The sequence below is a fragment of the Adiantum capillus-veneris genome, chromosome 16, assembly GCF_014529385.1.
Source record: "Adiantum capillus-veneris isolate H3 chromosome 16, ASM1452938v2, whole genome shotgun sequence".
Lineage (NCBI taxonomy): Eukaryota > Viridiplantae > Streptophyta > Polypodiopsida > Polypodiales > Pteridaceae > Adiantum > Adiantum capillus-veneris.
This window is the reverse complement of record NC_140946.1, coordinates 83,604,602-83,615,302: the sequence shown is the minus strand read 5'-3', so window position 1 is coordinate 83,615,302 and position 10,701 is coordinate 83,604,602.

Genomic DNA, 10,701 nt, shown 5'->3' with positions numbered 1-10,701 from the left:
CTAAAGCAGGTCTGGAGTGGGTTGCGACTTGTTCCCACACAACCTTGGGCCTTGGGCCCCCGGTGCCTCTCGGACAATTTTGTGAAAAATTGGTTTTAGGCTAAAACGGGCCATACGAGTCGGATTTTGATGCCGTAAATTGCTATACTAAGCTCTAACTAAGACGTACGGGTCTGAGTACCTGCCATATTTAGCAGCCCCCCGAGGTCCGAAAATGCATTTTTTTCAAATTCGGGGTACGGGTGCAGATTTTCGAGACGGTCGAGACTGGACGGGTCGGGTGACCAAAAACTTACTATTTTTAGAAATTTTTCACAAAAATTATTTTAATTCACATTTTGAAGCTTTATAACATTCTAAACATCATGGCACTGACAGAATATGGAAAACTGCTAAAAATAGTAACTTATTTCATTGTATTCATTTCGTGGTACAAGGGTGCTCTTGTGATCGGGTCGGAGACCTTACACCCCACTAGCTCTCACCATCTTCGAAGGTGTGTGAGGTCTTAGGTCTGAGATTGTGAGGGAATTGATGTGTTTTTCAAGTGTAAGCTTGGTGCTTGAAGCTTCTATCTTCATTACACCAGCAAGTTATTGAAGGAACACAAAGTATGTATTGTAAAATGTCTCCCTTGACGGGGGAGATCTATAATACAAAGATTTTTGGAGGGGGGGCCGGCTCCATGTACATCCGGTCCTCAATTATTGTCAATAGCTTAACTTCTCTCTCTTTTTGAAGCAATGTTCATGCCTAATTCTAACGAGGTGTTATGCTTTTGTTGCTCTCTCTCCAACCACGCACTCTTGCTATGCTCATTAGGAATCTATTCTTAGGAAAATGCTCACTATGTCTATGTTAATTTCCTCTACACATAAGTTACTACCCCATTAAATGTTACTGTGTAGTGTGTGTGTGTTAGAGAGAGAGAGAGAGAGAGAGAGAGAGAGAGAGAGAGAGAGAGAGAGAGAGAGAGAGAGAGAGATCACAAAGAGGTTGATTTTCAATAGTTGTGCACGAAAAATTATCCTCAGTTTTTAGTGAAAAATGATTAACTGTTTTTTCCTTGCGATGAGATAAAGGTAAAGAAGAGTAGTGACTAAGGTTTTTGAAGGTACTAAAGAAAAAATTAATTCTATACATAAGTTTAATTAGCATGGCTGACAATAATCAAGAGAGTAGAATGAATATTGACAACTTTGATTTTGCACATGAAGGTGCTAATGATGATGCCCCCATGTTTGTTAATTATCTTGTTACTAGGTTGCAACAAGCTATGGGCAACCCTGCTTTGCAAGCCAAATCTACTCAATAACTTTGTGCTTATGGGATTTTCCTTCCTCTCCAAGAGGAGAGAGCGTTTAGGAGGCCTGTTGATGAGACTCCATAAGACGACTCTCTCCCACAAGAGAGAAGGAATCCAAAGAACGAGAAAGAAGCGAATTACTAAGTTCCTCTGAAGATGTGGCTCCACGAAGACGACAGTCTAGAGGGTCGCCAACTCCTCCCAAGAGGAAATGGTCAACCCATAGTTCTTCTTCTCATCACTCCAAAAGGGAAGAGAGGAAACAAAGGAAGAAAAGGGCTTAAAGAAAAAAAAAAAAGGTCACCCTCTTCTCCTCCTCCTTATCTTCCTCCTCTTCTGGCACAACTATTCTCCTAGAGAATATAAGAGGAGAGGACATCACAAATCCAACCCTGCATGGAGAAGGTTCCAAAATCTCAAGAAATTCAAAGAGGTAGAAAAGAGTATCTCTTTTCTTACCTATGACGGAACCTTTGGTGCTACTGACAAAGTATTGGCCTTCATCCAACAATTGACGCGGCCTTTAGCGACAAGGGATTTACAGAGTCCTCCAAGCTACACCATGTAGCTACATTCTTCAGAAATATGATTGTCAATGGTGGGCTAGCCTTTGTGGCAATGGCGAAGCCCCAAAGACATGGAAAACTCTACGAGTTTCCATCATGAAGCAATTCCTTGCAAGTGATGCAAAGGATGCAAAGCACTTTGTCCTTTGCAAGTGATGCAAAGGACAAAGTGCTTACCGAATGGAAAAGTTTGAAGCTACTCTCCAAAAGTCTATCCTCAAATATGTGGAAAAGTTTTGGGATTTATATCTCAAGGCTACTATCTTTCAAAAGATAGACTTACTCGTCGAGGAAAAGCAACAATTCTATGCGAGATTACCTGAAGAAATGGCCGAGTATGTCAACTCCCAATGGCCTGGTTCTATCACCAAAGTAATCTACCACACTATGGTAGCTTCACGCATCAATTTCCAACAAGGGGATAAAAGGAATGCCAAGCCCATGGAAAACAAATATCGAATGAAGCAAAGGGGAAGAACAATGCCCAAAACTCTTCCCAAGGCAATTCCAACAACAATCTGTCCAAGGAGAAGGGAGTTTACAAAGGTAAAAATAAACTCTCTCCTAAAGAGTTAGAATCTTTTTGTAAGGACCACAAATGCTTTAAGTGTGGGGATCACCAAAAGAAATACCCACAATGAGACTCCTAGAGCTTCCACGGTTGAAGCTCCAAAAGAGGATGCTCATTGAAAAGGATCACCTCTCTCCTATGCTTGGGTAATGGTAAGAGAGCATGGTACCTTCATCCGGTTTGACTCTGGCTCTACTCACAACTTCATATCAACGGAGTTGGCCACTAAGTTGGGCATTCAAGCTTTTGAGATGGGAGATATTGTAACTACCGATGGAGCTTTCAAGGGACAACAAGCCTCCGTTACTCTCTTGATTGGGAAGTTGAGGCTTCTTGTCCAAAGCTACAGATAAAAAAAGAAGACTTTTGTAATCTCTCCTCTCCAACATGAGGATGTTATCCTATGGGCACCATGGTTCACTCGCATGGCTGCCACTATGAAGTTCCCTGAAAGGAGAATTTATTTCAATTACAGGGAAAAATCCATGTATATAGATGATAATGAGTCAGGGAACACCATATCTTTGGTAAATATACATGCTTTGATAAGTCCATGAAAAGGTATATGATTTATGTTGGAGAATCTGTAAATGATTCCAATGTTTTCACAAGTAGCAATAAAGGGAGTCAAGAGGAATTAGAGTTGTCTAATTTCCTAAATGGATTCCAAGATGTTTTCATTGATGACATCCCTAGTGAGCTACCTTCAAAGCGAGGGATGGTGACCATGAAATAGAGTGAGCTTCTACCAGGAAGCTCGCCGCCTAATAAACTTCCTTATCAAGTTTTACAAGCTCAACACGAGGAGACCATTAGGCAAGTGCATGAATTGGTGGAAAAAGGGATGATGAGTCCTAGCTCCTCTCCATCCTGTTCACCAACACTTTTAGTGCAAAACAAAGACGACACATATCACATGTGTGTCGACTATAGAGCACTAAGTAGGATCACTTCAAAAAAAAAAAGATTTTCCGTGCTGCAAGTAGAAGATCTATTTGATAAGTTACACGTTTTGTCCTGACAAATTCTCTAGCCGCATTCAAACTCATGATGGACAAAAATCATCAGGCCACTCAAATTCTTTTGAGAGTACAAGTGACACCTCTAGGTATCTTTCAAGTTGTATAAGCTTTTTGTTAATGAAAAGAAAAGTGAATTTTTCCTACAAGAGATTCAATATTTAGGTCACATTATCTTTAAAGATGGCACCCATATGGATCTAACAAAGTTAGAGGTTATAAAAGGATGGCTTAATTCAAGGAATCTAGAGGAGGTACAAAGCTTTATAGGTATGTGTGCATACTATAGATGCTTCATAGAAAAATTCTCGCTTATAGCAGGCCCATTACATGACTTAACTAAAACGAACGTTAAGTATTCATGCACTGCAAAAGTGCAAGAAGATTTTGAGAAGCTTAAAGAGAACCTTATATCTCAACTTATGCTCACACTGCTAGATCTCTCAAATCCATTTGAGGTCCAATGTGATGCTTTGGTGATTGCCTTGGAGCTATTTTTCTTCAAGAAGGGGATGCCATAGCATATAAGAGTCAAAGACTCAACTCCGATAATCGAGTATTGGGAAAATACAAAAAAGAGCTACTAGCTCTTCTATATACCCTAGACATGTGGAAACACTATCTCTTGGAGACTCCATACATCCTACGAATGGATCACAAAGCCTCACAAACTTCATGACGCAAACCAAGCTTTCCAACAAAAAAAATGAGGTGGGAAAATTTTCTTTCACAATTTAAATTTCATATTGCTCACATTGCTGGCAAGCACAATTGGCCGATGCACTTTCAAACAGCCAAGGGTAAATGTGGTGTCAATATCAACTCACAATGATCTATCTTTTATGATAGATGAATATGCTATTGACCAAGACTTTAAGTATGTTATTACAGTCTTTGCATTAGGGAAGAAAGAAGAACCATTCACTTTGGAGGATGGTTATTTTCTAAACGAAAATAGGCTATGTGTTACTCACCCATACAAGAAGAAAGTCATGTATGAATCACATGCTTCTCCTTATGCGGGACAAAGAGGGATTCAATAATCTACTCTTCAACGAGTAGAAATGTGTTTCTCTTGGTCTACCATGAAAATTAAACATACAAGAGTATGTTTCAAAATGTGTGGTATGCCAAAAGTTGAAATTTGACCAAGGGAAGCAACTTGGATTGTTCCAATCGATAGGCTTGACAAGAAAACACACTCCATGCCTGTAAAAAAAACTATTAAAGCACATCAAACACCAACCCTCTTTAGACCTCAAATTCTCAAGTATCATTGCTTGTCAACATTCATAGTGTCGGTCATAGATCCTAGAATAACCAGTAATTTTTGGAAGGGTGTCTTTGAGAATCTAGGAAGTAGATTAAATTTCTCTTTTGGCCTATCATCCACAAACGGATGACCAATGTGAAATAACTAATCTAACAATTCTTGAATCTACTAAAAACCTATATTATAGAAGTGAATCAACTTTCTCGATGAGAGAAGTACCTACCTCCTATAGAGTATGCGTACAATAACATTGTACATACTTCTATGGGGAAAGCACTTTTGAGGTTAAAGAGGGAGGATCCAAAGTCCCTTACTACTTAAAGTACATGGGAAGATCTTCGCTGTTGATGAATATAGCCGAGACTCACAAGAATATTTTCCAAAGATTAAAGAGGTTATATTCATCTCACAACAAAGGCAAAAAGAAGTGCTTCTAATAAGCACAGAAGAGCCTTAGACTTTAAGGAAAATGATTGCGTCTTGCTAAAGTTTCTCAAAGCTCGTCTAAGGCATCCTACGGGCAAGAATTCTACGGGCCACCAAGAGTATTATGCTAAACTAGCAAAAAGATACTATGGTTCTTTTTGAATTATTAACCCAATCAATGAGATGTCTTATCAAATAAAGTTGCCCAACCATTGGCTCATGCATAATGTTTTCCATGGGAGCCTACTTAAGCCTTACAAAGGAGCGACACCAATGGTTGCAGACCTCCAAAAATAAAAGATTAAGAAGAAGTACTTCCTTTTGAGTCCATCCTATGACATGAAGACAAGGTATTAAGAAATGGTAAGATTATTCGACAATATGTGATTAAGTTTAAGAATTATCCTTTTAAAGATGCTAGATGGATGCAAGAAACCTAGTTTAAGGATAGTATGAACCTTGTCAATGTTTACAATGATGTCTTTAGAGTAAGCATTTTAAATAAACCATGTTTTTATCTTATAAAATTCATTCTTTCTTTTATTGTACACAAAATTTAAGAAGTATGCATGCTTAGGATCATGTTTATGGTGACGACGTCTCCCAAACACCAAGTAGAACTTGTCACTCTACTTTGGAACTATGATATGGACTAAAGAGCAGACATGCTTATGGAAGCTAAGTCTCCTGAACACCAAATGGATTACTTATCCATTATGGGATGGTGTCGTAGGGTAAAAAGGGATCCTCTATCCATTAAGAAGCAGAGACTAATAACTAGGCTTTATCTTGTTTACCTCATAGTCGAGGACGATTACGATTTCAAGAGAGAGGTAGTGTCATAAAATATAATATTTAACTTTACCAAATGATTTTCTCATATTAAATAACTTATTTAACATGGGAAGATAAAAGGGGAACAAGAGTTAGGATATAGATATGCGCTTCTACACCTATCTAAGCAGGGGACCAAAAGGAGAAACGGTTGCATCTCAATGGAAGTCCAATAGGAGACAGTATACCAAAGAGCAATGTGCAATAAGTGCTTCTAAACTTACCTTAGCAGGGAACCAATATGTGACATGGTTACATCTCAATAGGGGTCCAAAAGGAGGTATTCTATCAAAGAGCAACGTGCATCTAATGGAGCTTAAAATACCTTAGGGTTAGGTTCATTAAATGTTGAGATGCAGATAGAAAGAGAGAGAGACGAGACAAGAGACACACCATATACGCTCCCAAAGACTGATTCATATTGAGAACAAGATACAACTATATAAGTGGACCAAGTTGAGTAGAGTGAGCCATATATAACTCCAACACCCCCACTCAAACAAAGGTCTCTAGCTTTGGATGAAGAACCCTTGGGAGTTCAAGGGAAAAGCCCAAGTCCCTATACAACGTGAAAATATGAACCATCAATGATGATGTGAAAGTGAATTGTGTATCTATGTACAAATATACAAGTCACTCAGAGATCACAATGTGCAAATGTGGAGTGTGCATAGTGCATGGTACCTATAGGATTACAATGTCATATGTACAAAGCTATTACAATAGCAGAGAAGCTAATCTAGAAAGAGTGAGGCCAAAGCAACTCCAAGCTCTGAGCACAAGAGGATGAAACGTGACTTGTTGAGGCCTTTGGTAAGAATGCCTGCAATCATCTCGTCACTTGGACAGTGTTCAACCATAATGGTTCCTTTGTATACTTCATACCTGACATAATAATAATGGACATCAATGTGCTTTGACTTATTATGTTGAACATAGTCTTTTGCAAGACTAATAGCACTTTGGTTGTCACGCTGCAAGGGTGTGCTAGAAAGAGGAGAGTGACCAATATCAACCAGCATTTGTCAAAGCCAGATCAGCTCACAAGCTGCAAGTGATGCCGCAACATATTCTGACTCAGTCGTAGAAACTGCAACACAGCGTTGTTTCTTGCTGGTCAAAGATACAAGACAACCATTTATAAAGAAGAAATTTTCCACTAGTAGATCGCTTGATAAATGTGAGCTTTCCCAGTCTGCATCTGTATAACCCAAAAGAGAAAGAGATTGCATAGAATCAAATGTGAGTTATTATCGATAGACCAAACCAAAATCAGTAGTGTCTTTCAAATATTTCAATACACGCTTTGTTGCAGACCAATGCTTAAGAGAAGGACGTGCAAGATGTTGTTCAAGATAATAAGCAACAAACAGAATATCAGGACAATTGCTCATGCCAACAAACTGAAGACATCCAATCAAGTTAGGATAAGGTTGATTTGTGACAAGTTGACCGCCATTGTTAGAAGTGTTCTTCGTAGATCTCGCAAGACAAGGTGTGTTGGCTGAATGTGCAGATTCCATACCAAATTTTTGAATAGTATCTACAATAAACTTTGATTGTTGAAGGAATAAAATACCTTTTGTACGGTTCCGTTAGATTTGAATGCCAAGACATGAGTGGATATCTCCAAGATCCACCATAACAAACACAAAAGACAATAACTTTTTCACTTGCTGAAGAAATCCCAAATCATTGGAAACAAGGATGGTATCATCCACATAAAGAGAAAGAATCACAAAACTGCTACCTTGGCATTTTATGTGGATGGTATCATCCACATAAAGAGCAAGAATCACAAAACTTCTACCTTGGTGTTTTATATATAAGTTGGGGTCTGAAGAGCAAGAGATGAATCATGTAGAGGTGAGAAAAAGATCAAATTTTGTATACCAGGATCGCGAAGCTTGTTTAACACTACTAAATGGTAACAGGACACTTTTATGTCCTTGGACACTTTTGTGTCCTGTTAAGTGACCATTTTGCTTGAATTATTTGAAGAGTATGAAAATGAATTTCTAGGTGCTATGTATCCACAAAGTTGCCTTATGAGCTGAAAAAAACTTGGCATTTTTTTTGAAGTATCGATCTCACCATTAACCTTACTCATGCACAACATTTTTGAACCTAAACTGTGTGAAAAAACGGGTCCTATTTTTGGCTTTTTTTCAATTTTTGGCAACTATATCACTCTAAACTTCATGTCACCTGTCTATGTTGTGATGGGTATCTTACCAGAGGGTACAAGAGTAAGAAGATGATTCTGAATAAATACTGCTGTCAAAGTAGCTCCAACCCAAAAACCACAAGATAAACCAGAATGAATTAGCATACATCTTACAGCATTGAGGATAGTGCGATTATTTCGTTCAACAACGCCGTTCTGTTGAGGTGAATATGAAATAGTGTGTTCATGATGAATTCCACTGTCAGCACAGTAACTCACAAACTCTCAGGAAACATATTCGCCTCCATTGTCACTATGAAGCTTCTTAAGGCGATGACCAGTTTGAAGTTCCACAGCCTTGTGGAATTGTTTGAAATAAAATAAAGCCTCAGATTTTTGTTTAAGTAGAAATACATTCGTGTATCGTGAGACATCATCAATGAAAGTAATGAAGTAGCGAAATTGTGATCTCGAAGAAGGTAGAGATCCACATATATCAGTATGAACAAGATCCAATATGTTATGAGAATGAGTTGTATTTGAAAGAGAAAAGGGTTTACAATTATGTTTCCCAAGAGCACAAAACTTATAAATTCTCATATAATAAAGGATTACCCAATTTCCATAGCCAGGTGGTTACGTGGGGCCCACATGTATACAGGTAGGACAGCATGTACATAGTGCAACGATTTTCACTATTATCAATACTAGTGTGTTTTTTCTACAATAAGGAGGAGTTGGTAGCGCGAAAAACTTCTCGAGGAAGCTATCCGCGGGCCGACGACGTGAGGTCAACAGGTGCGTCAGATGGCATCTAGTGGCGTCAGGAGGGCGAACGAGGTCAATATTTGCACGCGGATGAGGACGGACACAACGTGGGTGTTTTCTTGTGAGAGTTATGCAGAAAGGTCATCATTAGGACCACTTTTTGGGGCCACTTCACGTGGTGGCGAGATGCATTATTGGAAAAAAGCTGAGTGCCCGCTGTGCGAATGATGCAAAAAGGTGACAACTATGCACTGCGAGGTCAGTTTTTGGCTTGTTCGGGGTCCGTTTGAGGTCATTTAAAAGGCCAAGGGTGCCCAACTAATAAAGCTAAGTGTGGGAACTGAAAAAACAGAGAGAAGACCAGAAAAAACGCGGAGAAGAGAGGAGGAACAGCCGTAGGTGTGTTTTTTGGGTTTTTGGAGCCTGTTTTGGCCGTAAACTGCTCATCCGAGGTCGGATTTGAGCACTTTGACATTGTAGACTGGGGTTTTGGGCCGTTCTGGACGCGATGGCGCTGTCCATTTTTCCAAATTTCTCACTCTTTTCTGCTGTTTTTCTGTGTAAGTTTCTCCTATGAGCGAAGTTTCTGCTCCAGCTTGTGATTGTATCTAGCTTATTTTACCCATATTGTGTGAGCTATTTGCCCCATTGGTGTTGGCCCAAGCTCACTTGTATCTAAACATCAGAAATTATCCTCTTTTGAGCTGAGTTTTTTTTGTGTGTGTGTGCGTCTGTGTGGAGTGGGCAAGTGGATAGTCTCTCTCCTCTCACTCCAGAGGTGTGTTCCCTGTCTCGGCTAGGTGTGTTGTCTAAGCCGAGTGGTGCCCCATAGTGTGTGTGTGTATCTTCCCAAGAGTGTGTGTCGGGTCGTTATAGAGGCACTGTGTGTGTTTTCATCCTGCTCACAACGTATAAGATAAGATCGTGGAATCTGCACACCATATATGGTGAAGGCTGCAATTGAGAACGAGAGAAATATGACGACTGTGTTCTTTCAATGATAAACGTAAGAAAGATGCTCATTAAACGTCCAAAGATGTGAGAGACGTCACCCAAAAAAGAAGATGTTAATAATAAAAGAGTCCTCAAAATAGAGTGTCGTGAAACGCAAGATTGAAAACCACAGTATGAATAGCAAAAAGCTAAATTTGCTCGAAAAAGTCGATGCCAAAATTAGAAAAATGATCGTGGACGCTTCACGAAGACGTACGAGGACGAAAGCTATGTCAAACTCAATTACAGTAAAAACATCTTAACTTTCTGCTGCAAACTTCGATTGACGCAAACCTAGAACTCAAATTGAAGAGGTCGAGGAGACGAACAAGTTTGGATAAAAAGCAACCAAGTTGAGTAGAGTGAGCCATATATAGCTCCAACATTAAAGACCTCCAAAGGTTAGTGTTAAAAGTCATTAGATCTAGGACCTTAGGGAAGCTAGGGATGAGCTTGAGGTGGGAACCCGGCCCAAGCTTGAGGTGCTTGTCGTGCTTGCCGACTAAGGTGTTTGAGGTGCTTGTTATGCTTGATGAGTAAGGTGCTTGAGGTGCTTGCCGTGCTTGCTGGCTAAGGTCCTTGAGGTGCTTGTCATGTTTGATGAGTAAGGTGCTTGAGAAGCCTTCCCATGCATGGAGGGGGTAAGGTGCTTGAGGGGCTTGAGTAAAAAAGAGACCCTACAAAGGAGGTGGAAAGCCCCAAAGTTGGGGGAATATTTTACTTAACCTCCCACTCACCCAAAGGACACCCTTTTGTCAAGGGGAACATGGAAACATGT